At 37.4% G+C, this 22806-nt stretch overlaps 1 long non-coding RNA gene across 1 annotated transcript; it reads left to right on the forward strand.

The window, feature by feature from the left end:
- Positions 1-593: 593 nt before the first annotated feature.
- LOC137083590 (uncharacterized) lies at positions 594-12176 on the forward strand. The gene is made up of 2 exons (XR_010906534.1): positions 594-1386; positions 11860-12176. It is a non-coding gene; the product is annotated as an uncharacterized lncRNA (long non-coding RNA).
- The last annotated feature ends 10630 nt before the right edge of the window (positions 12177-22806 follow it).

The raw sequence follows: 22806 nt of genomic DNA on the forward strand, positions 1-22806 counted from the left end.
TCGTCACACAAGGCGATTCTTCCAAAGGTCCCTTGCCAATGAAGACAGCCTGTGATGTGGATGAAATCTTATGGCCTGATACAGCCAGACGGAGAGACGGATAGTTACAGTATTTTTGTTGCTTTTACAGTAGTTTAATTTTTATTTCTGTTTACTTTTACTTTACTTTTCTTCAGAGTCAAAGTGTATGTACTGTAATTCATGCAGTAATTTTTATTTGTCTATAGATTTTATTTGTTTACAGTAATTGATATCATTGTTGGTTAAATACTGTAACTGATCATGGTAAGAAATACTGTAAGTATTGAAATAAATACTTTAAATATTCAGTCTGCAGCATCAAGTGTTGTGGAGTGCACGGTAAGGTTATAGTAGGCCTACAGTATTTGTCTACATTCTCCTTATATCTCAAAACAAATCATGAATAATGTCGTGAGTTTCTCTCTATTTTTTGTCACCTAAATTATCTCTTACATACAGTAAGAATTTCTGGCCAAAAATCATTTTTTTTTATTTTTTTTTATTTTTACAAATGTGTTTTTATTTATCACAGCAGTGTGAAACTGACTGCAATAGTGTATGATCATTGATGACTGTGTTGGTTAAATGAAAACAAATAGCATTTTCACAAATATGTGTATATGTTTTGACTGAAGTGTGTATGTTTTGACTAAAGTGTATATGTTTTGACTGAAGTGTGTCATTTTGCAAACAATCTTAGGAATTTTGCTAATTGATTGTGGTGTTTGGATAATTGTGATTATATTTTGACAAAAAGAACTCTGTTTTCAAAATTGCGTGTAAACAATTGAAAAAAACTGTAACTGTCCGGTATAGCGGGACACTTGCCATGCGTTAATTATTGCCATTTTAACATATAGTAGTATTGATTATTCATGAGCTAAGTAAAATGGGAACTGTGCCAAAGCCACTCCCCTACTACTAACTCCCCATTGCAGTTGCTGCTCCCTTCATAAGACTGTCTGAACCAGAGTACGGCAGTACATACGGCTCTGCAGAGCACAGGGCAAAGGAAATTACAATTCAATTCAAAAGCCAATAATCAGACAAATGGACCCCAGCAATCAGCCCAAAGGCGCCTGGAATTCATCTGAGAAATCAGGAATGCTTCAGCCTACACCACCACCAGCATACCAGGAAATTCCTGCTGGATACCCTCCCTCATTTCCAAGCCAGCCAGTCCCCCAGGGCCCCTATGCCCAAGGGCCATATCCAGGGCAATCCGTGGTCACCATGCAGCCTGCAGTTTTTGTGACCGCCACTCCGCTGGCCAATCCAGAGCCAGAATACCTGTGCTATTCCATCTTTACCATGCTGTGCTGCTGCTTACCTCTGGGCATCGCTGCGCTGGTCTTCTCCTTGTCTGTAAGTATTAGTCCATGTACTCTAATTTGATTAGTTAACTATTAAATTATTTGAATCATTATATAAGCATAATTAACATAATTTAATTAAAAATTATCCACAAAATAAGGTTTATGTGATAGTCAAAATTACGGCTGCACTACTGGGCCACTTGTGGGCCACAACACAACAAAATCACCATAGCACAAGGAAATGCTCCCGTCCACGAGAGGGCTCTCGGAGTGCAATAAAGTTAGTTTTCCTTGCCATTGCTCTATAGATTGGCCAGTCTTAAAATATATAAACACTACGATCAGTTTTAAGTGTGTAACTATTGTATATCGATATGAAATATCAACTCAAAATCACTTACATGCATTACAGCTGCATATTTACTCAAAAACGTTTTTCCTCGCGATCACGGCGCTTGATGTCAAGGGAACGTCTGCCAATTCCACCATGTGTTTGAAACGTATAATTTTATTAATTAAAATTACTTTTTTTGTTTTGTTTAAATGTTCAAATTCTAATGTTATGCATTGAGTCGTTTTTTTAGAATACAAAAAGCTGTGGGATTTTAACATGTCTGTTTTTGAATGTTAAAATTAATTTTAATTCATACATATTACATGTTTCAACTGCATGGTGGAATTGGCAGACATTCCCTTGGGCATCAAGCGCCATGGCAGCGGGTAAAAGCGTTTTCGAGTATAAATATGCAGCTATGCCTGTAGGTGATTTTGAGTTGATATTTCATGTCGATATAATGGTTACACACATACAAATGACCGTAGTGTTTAAATCTTTGTAAGACTGGCCAATCTATAGAGCAATGGCAAAGAAAACTAACTTTATTGCACTCCGAGAGCCCTCTCGTGGACGGAAGCATTTCCGTTGTGTTGTGGCGATTCCGTTGTGTTGTAAAGTTAGTGATTTCGTTGTGTTGTGGCTCGTTTCCGTTGTGTTGTGGTGATTTCGTTGTGTTGTGGCTCGTTTCCGTTGTGTTGTAAAGTTAGTGATTTCGTTGTGTTGTGGCTCGTTTCCGTTGTGTTGTGGCTAATTTGTTGTGTTGTGGTTTAATTTAGTACGGCTCCACTACTGGGCCACCGTACTACGAAATAGTTAGGCATGTCTATACCGTGCTTTACATTTTAGTTTTAGGTAATGTGAAATATCAAATATATAAAGATCAAGGAGCTTGATCATCATCAAGCTCATAATTACAGGCATTAATTATGTATTTTACCATAACCCTTTAAGGCATGCAAATAAAATGATTAATTATTTATACTGTATGAAAAAATGCATATGAGTCATGATCAATGTGTATATGTTCATTAATCAGGGAAAAAATACATGAAAACAATTGCATTGGGATTTGGAGAATGTATCTTGCAATTATAGATGGAATCAACATATATATATATATATATATATATATATATATATATATATATATATATATATATATATATATATATATATATATACACGTGTGGGGGGGGGGATAAAATCCCCCATGTTGATCCCACATTTTGATTTGTAAACCATGCACGAAAAATTAGAAACCTCTGGCCTACTTTATGTAAGATCTGAATTTCTGTAAGGTTTGAATTTTAGAATATTGAATTTGTGATCTGAATTTCTTCTTCTTCTGAAATCTTGAATCTGTATTTTCAAAAAGGGAATATTGCCAGTCTATTAATTCAGAACAAAATACCTGCTGTTTAAAAGTACATGTCTATACAATTTCGACATAAAAACATTTCAGATGTGTTAAATTTCAAATGTTCTATATTCAACATTTAAAAATTCAAATTCAGAACTATATAAAATGCAACATAATATTCAATTTTGTTAGATTACACTTGTCAATAATTCAGATTTATACAATTCAAATTCAGATCAGTTTGTCATGTTTCTAGCTCAATACCTCCACGGCAATATTAGAGAAAGTGCTCTTTATTCTTCCCCTCTCCCCTTTTAAAACCATACAACAATAATATTTGTCCACAGTTGTGCTCACCCAACCTGTCACTCCTTCCATGTTTGTCGCTATAAATGATGTCACACAACAACCATCAAATGTGAATTATTACAATATAATGTAGGTTTTAATAAGATTTTCCCAACAAATAGGCAAGAATAAACCTGGTGTCCACTAAGATTCATTCCGACAACAAGACACTTGAATGTTGTAATCATGACTTCTTAAATTGGAATTACAAAATTTCCGAGCATGTGAAGACAGCATTAACTGCATGCTGGAAGAAGTAGAAGATGAAGATGAGTGTAAACGGTCTTTGTTATAATTAATATTTTTTTTCTTACACTTGAAAGGCAATTTACACCTTTACAAAACGTATCTTGTGCATGCAAATTTAATTTACGCCTGCAATCTTATGTACACTTTCACAAATCTTTCCCTGCGCTTGCGATTCTTTAAGGTATTAATTTACCTTCATACCTTGTCTTATTAAAGGGTTAGTTCACCCAAAAATGAAATTGATGTCATTATTGACTCACCCTAATGTTGTTCCACACCCGTAATTTCATTTTTGGGTGAACTAACCCTTTAAGGGTAGCCAAGCTCACCCTAGCTCCCCCGTAGTTTGCACCCTGTTGGTAGTGATGGGTAGTCTGACAAGCCAGATCCACATCAAGATGTCTGGTCTGGAAACTCACCATAGACAGCTCAATCCGAGGGGCGGGATAAACGGTTGTCTTTCAAACTCCCTCTGCACGCGATAGGATAGCGCTACACCAACCAGAGCAACGAAGGTGAAACAGAGCTCGCTGACAGATTAAACATTCGCCGTATCTGGTCGGCAAAACTCTGAACACATCTTTCCTTTTTAAGAATGACTTCAGTGCCGTTCTTTGTTCTTTTCTCAGAGAAAAGCTTAAAGGGGGGGTGAAACACTCAGTTTCAGTCAATCTCATGTCAATCTTAAGTACCTATAGAGTAGTATTGCATCCTTCATATCTCCGAAAAGTCTTTAGTTTTATCATATTTATAAAAGAAATATAGGCTGTACCGAGTCTTTCCGGAAAAAAACGAGCGCCTGGAGGCATATCGTGTGGGCGGAGCTAAAGAATGACAAGAGCGCAAAGCGGTGACGTCCTCAAGCGTGGAGAAACCCATGGCTATCTCAGCTAATACAGATAATGATCCAGAATCAAATCTGAGGGAGAAATAAATTGAACAGGAGAAACGGCAACATCAGGACGTCCGTCTCTGTGGTATGTAAGTTACTGTATTTAGTGGCCTCTCCACATTTCTGTGTCTTTACTCGCAGTGTATGAGGACATGATTCGGTTTATGGACTATTGTATGCGACTAAACCTTAGCAGTAGCAAGCAAAACGGTTTTGCACGTCAGAATACTGTAACGTTATACAGAGAACAACAATGGAGTAACCGTTAGCGCATTTGAATGACGAAGCACGCGATCGTGTCGTTTACTGATGTTTACTCATGCGTCCGTGACTGCTCTGTCAAAAACACACTTCTTTGGTATGATTTGGTGAAGTCCTGACAGCAGTGGCGTGTAAATCCATTTTGAGACACAACTGAAACGATGTTGTGAAGCTTCCCGTCATTTCTGCGTTCAAATCGGTTCAAATGCAGCGCTGCCTTCCCGGAATGCTGTGCTGAAGCGTTGAAGTCGCTCGACGTCACCCATAGGAATAAAGTGGAGCGCGCCGCCACAGAAGTGTTCACGGACGACTGGATCTGCATCTTAGAGACTGTTTACGGCGTGCTCTAGTCACGCGCGCGCGCACCCTACCGGGAGAAGAGCCCGTACGGCCCATACAAGGACCTTCCGCTCTTATTAACGTCAAGTAGACCCATACTCGAAAAAAACTCGCCGAAACTTGTGAGAAACCGGAAGGAGTATTTTTGACACAGAAATACTCCATCAAACGTCCAACATTAGTTTTTGAAACTTTTTCTATGTTTAGGATGGGAATCCAAGTCTTTAACAGTGTAAAAAGCTCAGTATGCATGAAACAGCATTTCACCCCCCTTTAAGTCTTCCAGAATGGCAGTCAAAGCTGATTTGAAAGTCCGCCGCGTTTCGCCAGTTTCTGTGTTTACTAGAAGCACGCAAACGCAACTCGGCCGTCGTCATTATGGCCCCGCCTGCCGACTCTATACATGATGTGATTGGCCCGTCCAGATTGTGAGGAATACAGCTCAGAAGGGTATTGAGAGTTCCTAGACGACACTTGCGGGCAGATTAAATTTGCTGCCGCTAGGGTGCGTCTAGATTTCTAGGCTAAGTGATGGGCAGACCGAGCACTGAAACAGTTGAAGCACATGTGCCATATTATTTTGAAGCTTCGAAACAATCTAACACCAGTCTTTACAGTGACACTTCACTTACATTTGTCGATCTGAAATAACTTTGACAATGATCCATGTTAAAAAATAAGTTTTTAACATCTGTCTGACAGCTAGGTCTACATGATCTTGGTTTTGCAACGTCTTGCCTCCTCCTTGTGAATAACTATAGGGTTTTTTTTTTTGGACATGAAAAATGAAGATTAATAAAAGAAATAAAGCCACAATGTGTCACATTTGTTGCATAACATTTTTATTCAAACATATTATTTGCTCCGCTGTTGAAGAACTTAGCCGACTTCTTTTTTACATATAATTTCTCCAGCCTTTGAAAAAAAATCTCTCACACGGGTTGTTGCTGGCATGCATTTTTTAGCAAGTACATACAAATGAGGGGAAATTACTGCGCTCTATTTCCAATAAATTAATGGATCATGTGTTCTGGGCAAAATCTAGCTGGCCAGGAACTAGCCAGGAACCTTGGAGTTGTGATTGATGACCAGTTCAACTTCACTGACCACATTACTGCAACAGCCCGGTCCTGCAGATTTTCTTTATACAACATTAGAAAGATTAGACCCTTCCTATCAGAACAGGCTGCACAACTCCTGGTTCAAGCTCTTGTTCTCTCCAGACTGGACTATTGTAATGCTCTTCTGGCTGGGCTTCCAGCATGCACTATCAAACCCTTGCAGCTGATCCAGAATGCAGCGGCGAGGGTGGTCTTTAATGAGCCGAAGAGAACGCATGTTACGCCTCTCTACATTAGACTGCACTGGTTGCCAATGGCTGCTCGCATCAAATTCAAGGCACTAGTTCTCGCCTACAAAACAACCACTGGCTCTGCACCAATATACCTAAATTCACTTGTTCAGACTTACACACCCTCCAGAAGCTTGCGTTCTGCGAGCGAGCGGCGCCTCGTGGTTCCATCCCAAAGAGGCATGAAATCGTTCTCACTGACATTTTCCTGGACCGTTCCCACCTGGTGGAATGACCTGCCGATCTCAATTCGTGCTGCCGAGTCTGTAGACATTTTTAAAAAACATCTTAAGACACATCTTTTCCAATTGCACTTGACCAATACAGAATAGCACTTACTGATCACCACAGCAACGACCAAAATGCGCACACTCCTGGATCATATTTACGTCTCTCATCCGGATTTGTGCCTTCAGGCGGGTGTGTTACATAGTTATCATAGCTATCAAAATCCAGTGTTCTGTATTTTGTGTACGTGAGGTTTTTGTTGTAGATGGCTATTGCTGCGCGTTTAGCTAGAATGCCATACAAAACCAGCCCATTGGGGCTCTGAATCTGCATTAACGACAACAGCTGGGGCATCAGCCTTAGTCCTAATGGGTTGTTATCATAGCTATCAAAATCCAGTGTTCTGTATTTTGCGTACATGAGTTTTTGTTGAAGATGGCTATAAAATAAAATAAAAAAAACTGTGTACTGTGCTAATTAATTGAGATTTCTTACAGCTCTTACAGGTTGTTGGCCTTGTTTGTTTCGTTGCTTCTATTGCTCTCCCCTTTTTTGTAAGTCGCTTTGGATAAAAGCGTCTGCTAAATGATTAAATGTAAATGTAAATGTAGCTGAATATCACAATACAATACACAGTAGGCTACACACATCTCACTTTGTTTGGTGTTTCCAAATGGAAATGCTGCTACACCACAGATGCATAACATCTCTTATGTGGAGCCACCATTTTTATCTATTCTATTAATATATCTATATATCACCTATGAATCTATATAATTCTATATCTCTAACTTATTTTGTACTGTCAATCACTATTTAACTTGGCCTATATGAATGTTTCACTTTATTCGAACTATCTGTCAATGTCTATAGCCTACCCTTTTATAACTAACCTACCAAAGCGCACTATAAATCTAACTTATAACACAATATCTCTCCTCTCACAAAACCCCACGAGGTGAAGATGCATTAACGTCACTTTTAAACTGTGGGGAATTAGATTCATACAGATGTGTGACTGTGTGGTTTGTCAGACGGAGCAGTGTTTCGAAACCTCTGCGCTTCGGGATCTCGACAAAGCTTCAATCATCAGTTTCTCGTCAGCCATCTCTAGTATTTAGTTTGCGTTTGTTTTATTTTATTGTTTTAATAAAGTCACCTTTTCTTCCTGGGGTGTATTCCAGAAAACAAGGTTAACTTACCGTCACATATACCCTGATCTCTCGGCTGATTAAAGCTGCACTGTAATTTTCCCGTCCGCTAGAGGGCACCTTTTCAAAACAAAGGCGTAGTTTGATGACGTCAAGGAAACATTTGGGATATTGTAAGAACTCAGCTGAACAAAATATATAACACTGGCCTAGTGTTTTTTGGATATTTTACTGCAAAAATACTACATAGTGCACCTCTAACCACATCTGGCTTACTTGAGGTATGCTGGTTCCAAAAAACGGGAGTAAAGCTTGGAACATACTCTGCAAGAACAAAGAAATTTGTTTTCTCAAGGTTTTTATCAGTACATCCCATAATTCACGAGAAAAGCAGGTGCCGATCATCTGCGTTTCGCCGCATTAACCACGCCCACTTTAAATGTCTGACCAATCACAAAATAGTTCTCGGACACCCTCAAGAAAAAAGTTCTGCTCAGGCGATGTGTCGAGAACAAGCTGTGAGAACTCCCAAACCAGGGCTGAGAACAAAATGACGTCACAAGACATTATCAACAGAGCAACGAATCAATGATTCACCATGGAAACAGACGCTAAGAAGAAGCCTATGGAAGAGCGAGCCATTCTACTCTATTATTCTTTTGTTTAATGGCGATTTACATAACCTATTTTGGTGGTTCTGCAAAGTTTTTTTTTTCAATGTCTTTGTTTAATAAACAATATTTAGTCACTGAGAATAAGGATTATATTGTTTGTTTAATGCGAATTAATTGAATGCAGATCCATGCGTGAGATGACAATAAAATAAATAAACATATTTGAATCGCATTAAAGCTGCACTATATGCAACTTTTCTGTCCATTAGAGGTCTTCTATTCAAAACAAAGGCGTAGTTTGATGACACCAAGTTTGAGCTCAGCATCTTGGGACATGTGGTCTTCACCTCACAGCCGGTGGAAAATAATCGGGATAGGACTCGGGCAGTAATCATGTTCATGGATGCAGTTATTAACGTTACTGTAGTGTGAAGCAGGGCAGGACCGAGTGTTGTCGAGCTGAGCACGGTTGCTGGAGCGATTTTTACGCAACACACGCCTCGCGAGCAGCGGGACTTTTATTATGACGGGACGGGATACAGTCTCCGGCGCTATTTTCGCTTTTCCGATCATGAGTATAAAGTTTGCAGCTCTGTTTATCATATCAGATACATTTAAGTGTGTTTAAAATGATGTTATGACGTTAAGGGGGTCCCACACCGGACGCGGAGCTCAGCGGCGCACCACGTCGAACACAAAATTCGAACACATTGTTTTCAATGAGTGTACGCACAGCGGTGGCGGCATTTGGCAATTGTCCGCGGCGACTCAAGAAGTTGTTCTAAATCCTGCCGCGCCACAGAGCGCCATTTCAAGGCTTTATATTAAAAGTATATTATCGTTAAGGTATACTGATTTCACCCTTTGCTACAAGACACATTTGTTTTGCATTCAGAGTTCAACAGCTTGAATGAAGTCTAAACATATTTTGGGGGAATATATAATAAACGTAGCCTTTTAAAATCCTTTTAGAATGTGCGCGTTCGGTGTGCAATACCAGAGACGCTGCGCGGCGCGCCGCCGAGCTCTGCGTCCGGTGTGCGACCCCCTTTACTCTGTGTGTTCGCTCAGCTGCTGCTGTGACACTTGTTCACACTGCTAAGAGTAAAGCGCTTCTGCCAAATAAAAGCAGAAACCGAGGGTAATGCAGATATGACGTAATTGACAGGCTCCTTGGTTAAAATAGCATAAAATATTTTCTCACAATTTACAAATAGTTGGAAATATTTCGGATATTGTAAGTAGTACTCAACTGAACAAAAAATATAACATAGGCCTAGTGGTTTTTGGATATTTTACTGCAAAATTTACATTTTTTTTCTTCTAATTATTTAGAATAAATATATATTGCTGTATATTATATGACTGAAACATATAATGATGCTTAATTTTCAAGAAGTAAGTTCAGGGTGCAGGTGTGTTTGAACAGTTTAAAGCTAAAGCAAACAGCAGATGTTTTATTGACACCCTGTCAATGCCTGGGAAAACAGCCTGAACCGGCCAAACTAATTAAAGTAAACAGCTCAGAATGATGTTCCATTACCAAACACAGCACTCGGATCAGTTAAACGGGAGGTTTCCTGCAACCTTTAAGATTTGCAATGGCTTTAACTTAGGGATAGTGTACACCCAAAAACGATTACTCACCCTCATGCTGTTCCAGACCCCTAAGACCGCTGTTCATCTTCAGACACAAATGAAGATATTTTTGTTGAAATCCGATGGCTCAGAAAGGCCTTCATTGACACCAATGTCATTTCCTCTCTCAAGACCCATAAAGGCACTAAAGACGTCGTTACAAAGCCCATCTCGCTACAGTTGTTCACCAATTTCAAAACACTGCTTCATGAAGCTTCGAAGTGTTATGAATCATTGTATCGATTCATGATTCAGATCACCAAAATCACGTAATTTCAGTAGTTGGCCGGTTTGACAGCGATCCGAATCATGAATCGATACACTGATTCAAAACACTCCGAAGCTTCATGAAACGTTGTTTTGAAATCGGCCCATCACTATATAAGTCGTTATTTAGTTTTTTGTGCAAAAAAAATATTCTCGTCGCTTTATAAAATTATTGTATAGCCACTGAAGTGAGATGGACTTTTTAACCCGACGTCTTTAGTGCCTTTATGGGTCTTGAGAGAGGAAATGACATTGGTGTCAATGAAGGCCTTTCTGAGCCATCGGATTTCAACAAAAATATCTTCATTTGTGTCTGAAGATGAACGGCGGTCTTACGGGTCTGAAACATCATGAGGGTGAGTAAAGTATCTAATTAATGACTGAATTTTTGGGTGAGCTAACCCTTTAATTTGCATTATCATGCTACCAATAATTAAAAAATTACTAATGTTGAAAATGTATATATTTGATTATATTTGTTGGTGTGACTTGGTTTTAATAAATAAACAAAAAATATATATAACTAAAATACTAAAAATATAAATAACTAACTAAAAATAACTAAAAATATAACAATTTTGTTCGCGTGATAAAGTAAGTAGTGTTTTAAACACATTTAACCTGAAACCTTCAATAAAATGGAAATTAAACATTATGGGCCCTATTTTAACGATCTGAAATGCAAGTGTCAAAGTGCGAAGCGCAAGTAACTTTGTGGGCGGGTCTCGGCCCTGTTGCTATTTTCCCGGCGGGATAAATGGCTCTTGCGCCCGGCGCAAATCTAAAATGGGTTGGTCTGAAGTAGCTTCATTATTCATAGGTGTGGTTCGGGCGTAACGTGAATAAATCAATCAGAGCGGCATCCAACATTCCCTTTAAAAGCAGGTGCACAAGTTCCATTATAGATTGCTATTATTATGGCGTATTTACCAGGCGCACGGCAGGAGCGGTTCACAGCCTGAAAAATTTGTAAGCTAGATTTATGCTTAATTTTTCCACATCTTCGTGGCACACCACAATGATTTCCGTCATCTCATGTGTTAATATTTTTTTAGTGTAACAATTTATGATTTGCAAAAATAACTGTTGCATCTGTGTAGGTTACATGAGCAAAGTGTGCGCGCGTTGTGCACGCAAGCATGCGCCCTTAAAATAGCATAATGAACAACGCGCCACTGACTTTAGACTAGTTTTTTTCTGGTCAGTGGCGCAATTGTTTAATGGAACAGCAAAATAGCACCAGGGATTGTTTGCGCCGGAACACGCCTTTTTTTTTTGCGCTAAACCGCCCAGGGAGCGCAAGTTCATTCACTAGTTTAGCGACGTGCTTCTGTGGAGGGAAAAGCGCGCTTTGCGCGGGTGCAAGATAGGGCCCTATGTGTTGAACCAAGAAAACCAATCCATGCTCCTCCATGTTTCATTGGCTCAAAGAAATTCAGAAAGAGAACAGAAGTGGTTAACATTATGTTTCACAATTTTCTTCACAGACACGAAATGCCAACCACTCCGGACAGCAAGCATTAGCAGAGAAGAACTCCAAAACGGCACGCACCCTGAATCATGTTGGCCTTGCTATTGGGCTTATTTTAACTGTATTCGTTATTGTCTTGGAGTTTACGGTTATTAAGCATTGATAACAGCTATTAAAGCTGTAATAATTGAATGCAGATTACAAGCTCTGCATGTAAAATGTTATTTGCTCAATGTGTCATTGTACTTAAAATACACATACACTAATTATGGTATGCTTAAAACAATGAATGATTGGTCAATTAAATTTCATAATGAAAAACAGTAAATTTTATACACTTGTCTGTCTTTTTTTCTTTATTACATTACATATTTTTTTAGAAAATGCATGGGTAAATGATAGGTATGAGATTAACAAATCAAAATTTCTTTGAAATACTACAACGTTACTAAAATTGTATTTACACATTTCTGTAGGCCTATATTACATTTTATATATTCTTGTAATATTCTCTATAAAATGTTTGGGTTTGGGGTGAAGAGATCTAAAATTGATTTATTTCAACTTATTTAAAAAAAAAAAAATCTGTAAATGCGTTATGATTACATAAAAATGTTGTCAATACATCCATATTGTATATTTCATCATCTATCCAAACATATGTTTTTACATTTTGTACCTGTAAACACATTAATGAGACCAGGCTGATCTATCAATCAGGGGAGGAATGGGGGTTAATTTAGAATGAGGAGCGTATATGTCACTACATGTGTTTAATGTGTCTTCAAGATGGAAGATCTGAATTGAACAATGTGAGGATAAAATTATAAATTCAAATGTGATTGTACAATGCAGGTTTTTACCACATTTGCGCAGGAAGTGATGCATCTGACATTTGACACCTACACTACCTGAGCATTTATGAGAAGTGAATTTTGTCAGACCAAACCAAAACCACAAAGAGAAACAGTTGGCTCCCATGCAGTGATCAACCAACTTCAACATAAGTAAAAGTGTTGAACCTGATACGAGGAATGGGGAAACGCCATATAACGGCATAAAAAGAATATAAGTATATAAAAAAGAAGTTATGCTCATTATGCAAATATATGCTCAGTCAGCTATCATGAAATCATCTTCTGTCTCCTGGTATTTCATTTTCCTGAACTCATACAGGTTGATTCCACCAGGTGATGTCTGTACTCTGCAGTCAAGCTGAAGAAGTCACACTAAACAGTAAATCTGTGTCACTCCACCCCTTATACAATACAACCCAACCGCCAGTCACCAAAAGAGGAACTTGAAACACGCAACAAATCAGTCTTCATCTGATTTCACACCAGAGAGAGGCCTACAGATTTGTCTAATTCCTTTAAGGGTGCAGAAATTTAAAAAAAAAAGAAAAGAAAAAAGAGAAACATGGATCAAAAAAAGTCTCCAACACTGCAGGACCCTCCAGAGTACTCCAGTGTTATATTCCCTTCCTCTGAGAGCTATCCCAGCGCTTCAGGTCAACCTGTGCAGCAGTATAGAGCTCCGGCGGCATCTGGCCTGTGCACCCAAGGGCCATATCCAGGGAAGACTGTGGGTATATCTTACCTTAGCTATATTAATGGTTTAACTTGATAACAGAATAACTTGGCTATTAATGTGCATATTAAATCAGAAATACATTAGCAAATGTTATCCAAAAACCGTCATTACACAGAGCAGAGTGATAATAAGTAACAAGTAATGTTAACTTCACAGAGATCAAATAAATGTATGAAGTTACCATTATCGCTGCAAACGTTGGCTTAATTGAATAGGTTATTGTACCACTTACATTTGTTTAATCAGTAACACTTTACAATACGGGTGCACTAATATGCATTAATTCATGCTTAATTAATGCACAGATAATCATGAGTTAATGTATACCAACGGTGTGAACTAACCCATTTATTAATGATTACTGCATCAGCAACTAATGAAGATTCTACATTATTAATAGGTTAAGTAATCATTAAATTGTTATTAGTTAAATGTGTCATAATGTGTTAATTGCTTAATAACATATTATATTAACTAATAATGTAAATTAATGTGTTAATTACCACAAGGGGTCAAAGCCATGTTTAATACCGTTTAACCGTTTAAAAGGGTTAGTTCACCCAAAAATGGGTGTCCAATGACAAGGGTGAGTAATTAATGAAATCATTTTAATTTCTGGGTGAACTAACCCTTTAAGTAAAATCTCCTAAATCATGGGGGAAAAAACAACACCCAAACTTGTGTACGGTCTTTGCATTTGTCCACTCGCAAATGACTCGTATTTTGCCAAAGTATTCATTCATTCATTTTGATAAACGAAAGGCCACGTGTACCTACATCTAAATTGTGTTGAATTTTTACGTTTTTCTGAGAACGTTTTGTGTTAGTTTGCTCAGGTGTGGTTTTAAATGGGTTAAAACTAATGCAAACAGCAGATGTTTTGTCTCTTTTGACATTCCATCAGTCCAACACCAAATGAGAAATGACCGGACTTATTATACTGTAAACAACTAAGATTAAATATCAATGAGCAAACCCTTTTTTGAGCACTCAGATCAGTTAAATTAAAGGTGTCCTCTGTATCTATCATGATTTAATGGCTGATGGTCTGACAATTTTACGAACATTAGCATTCATTGGCCTTTATTGCAGTAAATAAAATGAAATGTTTAAATTGTATAAATGATATTTTGTTGTGGCTTGATTTTAATAAATAAACATAATTTGGTTGATTGTTAAAGTAGTGTTTCTTTAACCTGGAAACCTTCCATCAAAGGGAATTGAAACATATGTTGAACTATAAGTAAACCCATTCACGTAGAAGTGGAGTTTGCTCCATCATTTGAGAACTCCCCATGTTTCATTGGCTAAAAGAGATTCAGAATCAGAACACAAGTGGTTAACATTATGTTTCATAATTGTTTTTTTACAGACTCAAAACGCCAACTACCCAGGACAGCAAGTATTGGTAGAGAAGAACTCCACTCGGAATCCTGCCGGCATTATACTTGGCATTGTCTTTGGTCTATTAATTGTTTTCTTAAAGTTTATAGTTTATAAGAATAAATACCATACAACCTAAGAGCTGTCATGGTTGGAAGCAGATTACAAAGTTTGCATTTGAAATGTAATTTGCTCAATGTATAATTGTACTTCAAACAAAGTGCAATATTGAATCAAAAACTTTGATTAGCCAATTAAATTTTTCATGAAAACAGTACTTTTTTTTTAATGTAATTGAATTACATTTTCAGTATTTAATAACAGAAAAATGTTCTTAGTGCATATGAGTCTACCATCTTATTTTATATCAAACTATATTTACATGAACCCGTACAAATTTTCAACGCAGTTTACTGTTCTCTTTACATCTATAAACTTTCTCTGCCAGAGAAACAAGAAAACAGCTGCTGCGTCCTAATTCACCAACACTGTAAAAAAAAAAAAAATTGTTGGTTTCACTTAAAAAAGTGAGAAACCTGGTTACCCTAACATTTTGAGTTTATTAAAATACAAAAATTGAGTTGATATAATGAAGGAAATTAGTTTAATAAATAGAAAAAACATGTAATAAATCCTGAAAATAGCATAATTTGGCATGTTTCAATGCATCATCACAAATAAAACACACACAATTACCCAATATGCTTACAAAATATTTTAATAATATTTGAATAAAGTTTGCCGATTCTCAAAAATGTTCATTCAATAACTAAAAAATGTTTACATTTACATTTAATCATTTAGCAGACGCTTTTATCCAAAGCGACTTACAAAAGTGCTTTAACAGTTAATGGCCAAACGTGTATATAATATAATGTGGATAACACTGAATAAATATCTTTTTGTCAAGCTAAATACTGATCGCTCAAACCCCTTTATCTAAACCTCTCTACTTAACTAGCGGACTCGCACATCTGTCATGTTTGTAGTTTTTGTAACACTTTTTTTATCAGCGTTTGTAGTTCTAATCGAAATCACATCAAACTTGAAATGGGTTGTGGGCAATATCAGCCGTTAGAGTGCGCGTCGATCTGTACTTCGAATTATGACCAGAAATTGTAAACCATCCGGGTATCTTTGGGATACTCTTTTTAACATACTACAATTCGGGACATACTAATTCTTATTTTGAATAATATTTAGTATAGATAGTATCCGAATTGGGACGCAGGGAGCATCAATTGAGTTTTGTTTTTGAACTTCTGTTTTTGCAGCATGTATTAGTAATAAGCTGGTGAAGTGGATTTACTTAGAAGGGTAACGAAAATTATCATGAGCATTGAAATGTTTGAAGCAGATCATAACAAATGTCATTAGATTTTTAAACGCTGTTTATTAATGCTCTGGAAAATACTGGAAATACAATCCGGAAGACTGAACATAACAAGCGCAGCGCTGAAAAAAAGAGGCGGGCTAGGTAAAGTCCAGAGCCATAATGTTTTTTTTAAATATATTTTGTGCCACTGTGCAGTTTTACAAATAGGCAAATAGGCAATTCATCGACTGGCCACTAGGGACAGGCTCCAAAAGGGAGCAGAAGCTCATTGAGCCCCATGTTTAAATTCCCAACTTTACAGCAGAAAACAAAAATGTTTACAGCCTGGTACAAATTGTGGTTTTGGTCTATACGTCTAATTTTGCCATTCAACACAACTGTGAGGGGTCTGTTAGTCATCGTGTCAAGGTTAGGGATTTATACAATGATGGACAGATGATCAACAGTAACGTAATCATTCGGCACCAAAGAGCTTGGTTGAATTTGTTTACAACTTGTTCTTATATGAATTCACCTTTACTAGCCTATTTCTCTCAAAAATGATAATCGTGTTGGTAAGTACCCTGTGTATCCTTAAATTTGTTTTACAACACCGGCAAAGATAATTTACACTCATCTTCTTCTACTAATTCTTCCAGCATGTGTGCAGTTGAGTTCTGTTGACAGCTATATGCATCTCTCAACATTCGCCACTTATGCTGCCTTCACGTGCTATCAGAATTATCGTAAATACGAGTTTCCTAGGTAAAAATTGCACATGCCCTCCAATTTCAACATTTGAAGTCGTAATCACGACTTCAGAAGTGGGAATTATCAAATTTCCGATAGCACGTGAAGGTGTCATTACTCTGTCACGTTCCTGTTTAGTCACCTTCATGGACTTTTAGTTTGTTTGTCTTCAGTCACATATTTCCTTTGTTCTATAATTTAATTGCTGCCACTCATCAGTCACCATGGACACTATCCTCTGCTCCTCATTATCTCTGTTTTTTTTATTTATATATTTAGTTCCTCTGCTTTCAATCTTCAGTTGATCGATGTTTGTGTATTCCAGTTTTTGGCTTTACTGTTACACCTGTTTACTCTTTTGTTTAGGGTTAGTTCACCCAAAAAATAAATTAGACCATGATTTACTAATCCTCAGGTTATTCTAGGTGTATATGACATTCTTCTTTCAGGCAAATACAATCGGAGTTGTATGTCCTGGCTCTTCCAAGTGAATGTATGTTTCTGCTTGAAGTCCATAAAAATGCATATAACCGTCATAAATGTGTGCCACATGGCTCCATGGGTTAATAAAGGCCTTCTGAAGAGGAGCGTTTGTGTAAGAAAAATATCCGTATTTAAAACTGTACAAACTGTAATCTCTAACTTCCACAAGCTGTCGTACGAGAGTTCACGAGAAACTGTCGCTTGCATGATGTTTACACAAATCCAAACATTGAATTATGATAAAATCATCACAAAATATGCCAAAGAATAAGTCCTGAATCACTAAATTTGGGGGGCCTTTTATGGGAGAGATTGAGAGTCATGTTTGTGATTTTTTTTGGCGGTGTGTTTTTTCACTCTCAAAGGTTTCTCACACTTCACATCTGAGTGTGCCTATAACTCAGGCAAGATGTGCAAGAAGTTTTTACCACATTTGTGCAGAAAGTGGAGCATCTGGCTCTGACATTTAAGACCTACAGTACCTGAGAATTTATGAGTGAATCTTGTCAAACAAGCAAACAACCAAAAATACCACAAAGACAAACAGTTGGTTAGTGATAATCTACTTCAATTTAAGTGAAAGTTTTTGTCACTTCTCCTCTTACAGTACAACACAACACAACCAGTCACCAAAAGAGGAATGTGATACATGGAACAGATCTTTCTTATTCCTTTAAGGGTGCAGGAAAAATGTAATCAAAGAAAACATGGATCCGAAAAAGTCTCACATTTCTCACATTAAATTTTAATAAACCCGCTATGGTTCCGACTTTTTTCTATGGTGGTTTTGCTTCGATCGGACAAACCGTTTTAAAGAAAAAATTGCGAAAGTGGTTTGAATGTAAAATCACAACTTTGTGATAACTTTGCGAAACCTAGCGTGTTTGGTATTGTTGGACTCGGCTGTAAGTCTGCCGGCTCTTTGTTTCCCCGTGTCATGTGATTTTCAACTTTCCCTTGTGTTTATGGCATGTTCTTTTGTTTTCATGACATTTAGGTGTTGCTCATTAGCAGTCTGTGTATAGTCCTGATTTTGCCAAGTGGTTTTGCTTTGTCATCTTTCGAGGCTGTAATCCACTGATTTCATTTTTAACCCCTTAAACTCCATGGACCCTGTACAGGGTCGGGAATGACATCGTCATGTATATACTTTCAATTTTAAATGTCTGTGGAGGAGCTATGATGTCATATGTGGTACCATTTGAAAGCTTAGTCTCTACTTTCTGGAGATATGCATCACTTTGGCATTTGTTTTACACAAAGTAATGTATTGGGGGGGGGGGGGGTCATCCCTTCAGACCCATTTGAATAAATCTGGCATACAACATGACACAGACAAACTTCTTTTTTCCACTATTTTCTCTAATTTAGTGGAAATAGCCCAAACTGTCTGTAGGGTCAGAGCACACATGGCCTGAGTCACACACTTTCAAAAAATGATTTTATAATAATAAAAATAAAAAGCGCCTATACTTTTTGGGAGGTTATTACAGCTGATGGCATTCACTGTGTTGTGAGAATTCTTGTCATTTCAGCTATATCTGAATACCACGAATATCAGATATATCCGAACCACACAGCAGCCTCAGACCCGAAGTGCTGCTGGCAATCGCATATCCCGTCCTAACCACTAACCCTTCACCATAACTATAAGCTCTCCCTTAATGAATGCCCACATTGTTCTAACATACTCTGCAGTTAGTTATTTGTGTGTCACACCCCTGCAACTACAGCTTGCCTCCCATTTGCTGCTGCCTTCACCACCAATGTATAAGTCTGAACCAGAGTACCGCAGTACAAATATCTCTGCAGAGCACAAGTCAAAGGAAACCCAATAATTAAAAAAATGGATTCCAGCAATCGGCCCACAGGTGCTTATAGGTCATCTGAGATATCAGGAATGCTGCAGCCCACACCACCACCAGCAGCATGCCAGGACTATCCTGTTGGATACCCTCCCTCCTTTCCAAGCCAGCCAGTCCCCCAGGGCCCCTATGGCCAAGGGCCATATCCAGGGCAATCCGCGGTCAACATGCAGCCTACAGTTTTTGTGACCGCCGCTCCGCTGGCCAATCCAGAGCCAGAATACCTGTGCTATTCCATCTTTACCATGCTGTGTTGCTGCTGGATTCCCCTAGGCTTCGCTGCGGTGGTCTTCTCCGCTTCTGTAAGTATTAGTAAAGTTTATTTAATTACTTAAGTCTTCATATAAGCATAATTAAACATAAAATTACATTCAAATCCACAAAAATTAAGTTAATATGATAGATAAGTCAAAATAGTTAGGCATGTCTTCATCATGGTTTATATTTTAGTGTTAGTGATGTAAAATATCAAATATATAAAGAACAAGGGTTGTTTGGTAATCATTAAGTTCAAAATTACAGTTTTATAACCAAGTTCATAATTACAGACATCAATTATTTATCATACCTAACTCTTTAACAGGCACACAAAGAAAAAAACTATGAAAAAGTTCATATTTATTTATACAATTATTTCTATGAATTAATGTGTTTTTTTTGTGTGGGATTTTTTTGTTGTTGTGTTGATTATTATGTATCGTTTATTAGGAGCCTCTATCAATGGTTATGATGTTATTGGGAAAAAGGTCATCATTCTGCATTGTGGTTTGGAGAATGTACGGGTGGAAGATTCTGCAGCTCTCATGTCTGTTTATAGATGAAAACAAAATGTATTTTTAAACCATTTTTTTTAAACAAATCATAAAAATATGCTTGTATGCATGTGCAATATTATCAATGTTTTATATACAATGAATATTGTATACAATAAATATATATTAATACTTTCTTTATTAATACATCGGTGAAAATAATTGGTATCAATGAAGGACTGTTTTATTATTACTGTTATAAATCATTACCCAAGTTATTGTGTGGTTACCAATTATTTCCTATGTGGATGATCTGTTAGCTTAAATTTGCATCAAAAAAAAAATCCTCCAGGATCACACTTTAACTAAACAATTCTATTGAAAATGGTGTATTTTTCAATTCTGCAGTCAGTGATAATTCATTTTGTGTGTTTGTTTTTTTTGCACATTCTTGCAACAAAACTTCCATGCGTCACTAAAAAGTAGGCCAATGTGTGGTCATTGACCCAGTTTTTTGGCCTCCAGTAAACGACTTGTGTGGAAAGATGTGTGGTTGTATTTATTTGGGGAAACAAAGTGAAATTTTACTCAGAAATTGACAACAAATAACAGCATCTCAAGTAAATGCAAACAAACAAATTTGGAAATTCTAACAATTGCAATAGGGTTTCAGTTACATGTTTGAGCCCCTAATAAAACAAAAAGACTAAGAATGCAATAAAGAATATTCTATCCACAATTCTCTTCTTCTCTTCAACAGCAAAAGAACAGTGTTAGATTGCAATCACACATACAGTACTGGAAAGTTAGTTTAAATTACAATTAAAGATTCCCTGTATGTTAATATGTGAATAAATATACTTAAAGCCAGTTTTTAACACAGATGTAGTTTACTTACTGAATTTTTAAGTTTATATGAAGAGCTTGAATAGTTAGTTCATGTGTTTTTAACACATATTGAAGGTTTTTAATAACTCAGATTGAAGATCCATGAGCAAACCAATTTTGGTTGTTTGTTGAAGTAGTGCTTTATACACCTGCTTTACCTGCAAACCTTAATTAAATATTAAATGTTGAAATATAAGAAAACCCACCCATGGAGTGGAGTTTGCCCAATCATTTGAGAGCTCCTCTATGTGCTATTTGCTCAAACTAATTCATGAGAACAGAAGTGGTTAACATTATGTTTCACAATTGTTTCCACAGACTCGAAATGCCAACCACTCAGGACAGAAAGCATTAGCAGAGAAGAACTCCAAAACGGCACGCACCCTGAATAATTTTGGGGTTGCTATTGGCATTATTGTCATTGCATTCTTTATTACTGTACAGTTTGTGTAGAATTAGAGATAACAGCTGTTAGAGCTGTCATGTATGCAGATTACGTTCTCTGCTTTTTAAATGATTTTGGTCAATTTAACATTGTACTGATTACGTTCACCTGTCCATCATCATCTCTCTCTAATAGTTTTCTCAGTTCATTGTCCTGTATCGTCTTTATGTCATGCGGTTGTGTGTTAGTCTAATCTCCTGCAAGCTCCTTTGTGCATCTCTGTGGATTAATAAAGAAGTGTTTGTTTGGATTCTCCTGTGTCGTGCAATTACTAAAGCCACCAGTATACCAGATCAAAACTGAAAACAGAATGAATTTACCGGTAGAGGTCTTCACGGGGCACCTGAGACCTGTGGACCCAGGATCCGGGTTCGGGTCTATATAGCCGGGTCCGGGTCGGGTCCCAATCTATTACTTCGGGTCCCGGGTCTGTTAACATTGTAGCCTATGTAATATGTCAATCGGACTCGGAGAACACCTGGCCGTGAGAGTCAGCACGGCTTGTGTGTTTTGTGTGACTTACAAATTGCTAAATTAGGATAAGAAAAGTGTGAGCCGGGTAATGAGGTTTAGAAATACACAACAAAAACACAATGGCCCTCATTTATCAAAAGTGCGTACACCAAATTTCCAGCGTACACCTTGCGTACACCCAAACCCACGGTGACTTTGAGATTTATCAATATGGACGTTGGCATACGGCACGCTCAAATCCTACGCCAGCTCAGAGGTGGTGTACGCACGTTTGAGTTAGTGGGAAAATGCGCAGAAAAGCAATTCCTAACACCACAAAACGCACTGACAAGATATGCTATATGACCCACTGTTAAAAACCACAACAACAACATTCAGTGTTTATTTTTGTGCAACATGAACGTCAATGTTTAATTTGTGTGACTTTACCAAAGCATTTGATTTGTAGGCATATGTATTCCTCCAGTCGCGAGCCTGTGCGCTTTATCTGATGTTTCAGGCTCGCCTGGCCCGGCAGCTGCGCAAGGACTGGGGCTAAAAATATTCAGACTGACAAAATAATAAAAATGACCTTCTTCTTTTAAATAATAATAAAATCAATAAAAACGACATTTTTCTTCTTCTAAATAACAAGCGTCATTAAGAATAATAATCATAAAAAGAAGAAGAAGAATCTTACAAATTGTCATGTAATTATTAATGTCAATGAATCTTACTCCACATCACATCATCATCACTATTGTACACCCCAATACATGTGCCGTGATACGAAATTAAATGCTAATTTTTTCAAAACATGCTGTAAAATAATGCATTGTGATGGTAATTTATCATCCAAACAGCTATTTAAACTGTTGGAGTGCGCTTCTCAACCTCCACACTATTAAGAGTACTCGTAATTTGGGTCCATATTTTGTTTTTGTAGGTGCCTTTAATTCCACTATTTAAACTCCCAAATAAAACAATTTCAGGTTTTTTTTTGCATTTCCCTGGTGATGGTCTCGATGGGCGCGTC

The sequence above is a fragment of the Pseudorasbora parva genome, chromosome 7 (genome assembly GCF_024679245.1).
Source record: "Pseudorasbora parva isolate DD20220531a chromosome 7, ASM2467924v1, whole genome shotgun sequence".
Lineage (NCBI taxonomy): Eukaryota > Metazoa > Chordata > Actinopteri > Cypriniformes > Gobionidae > Pseudorasbora > Pseudorasbora parva.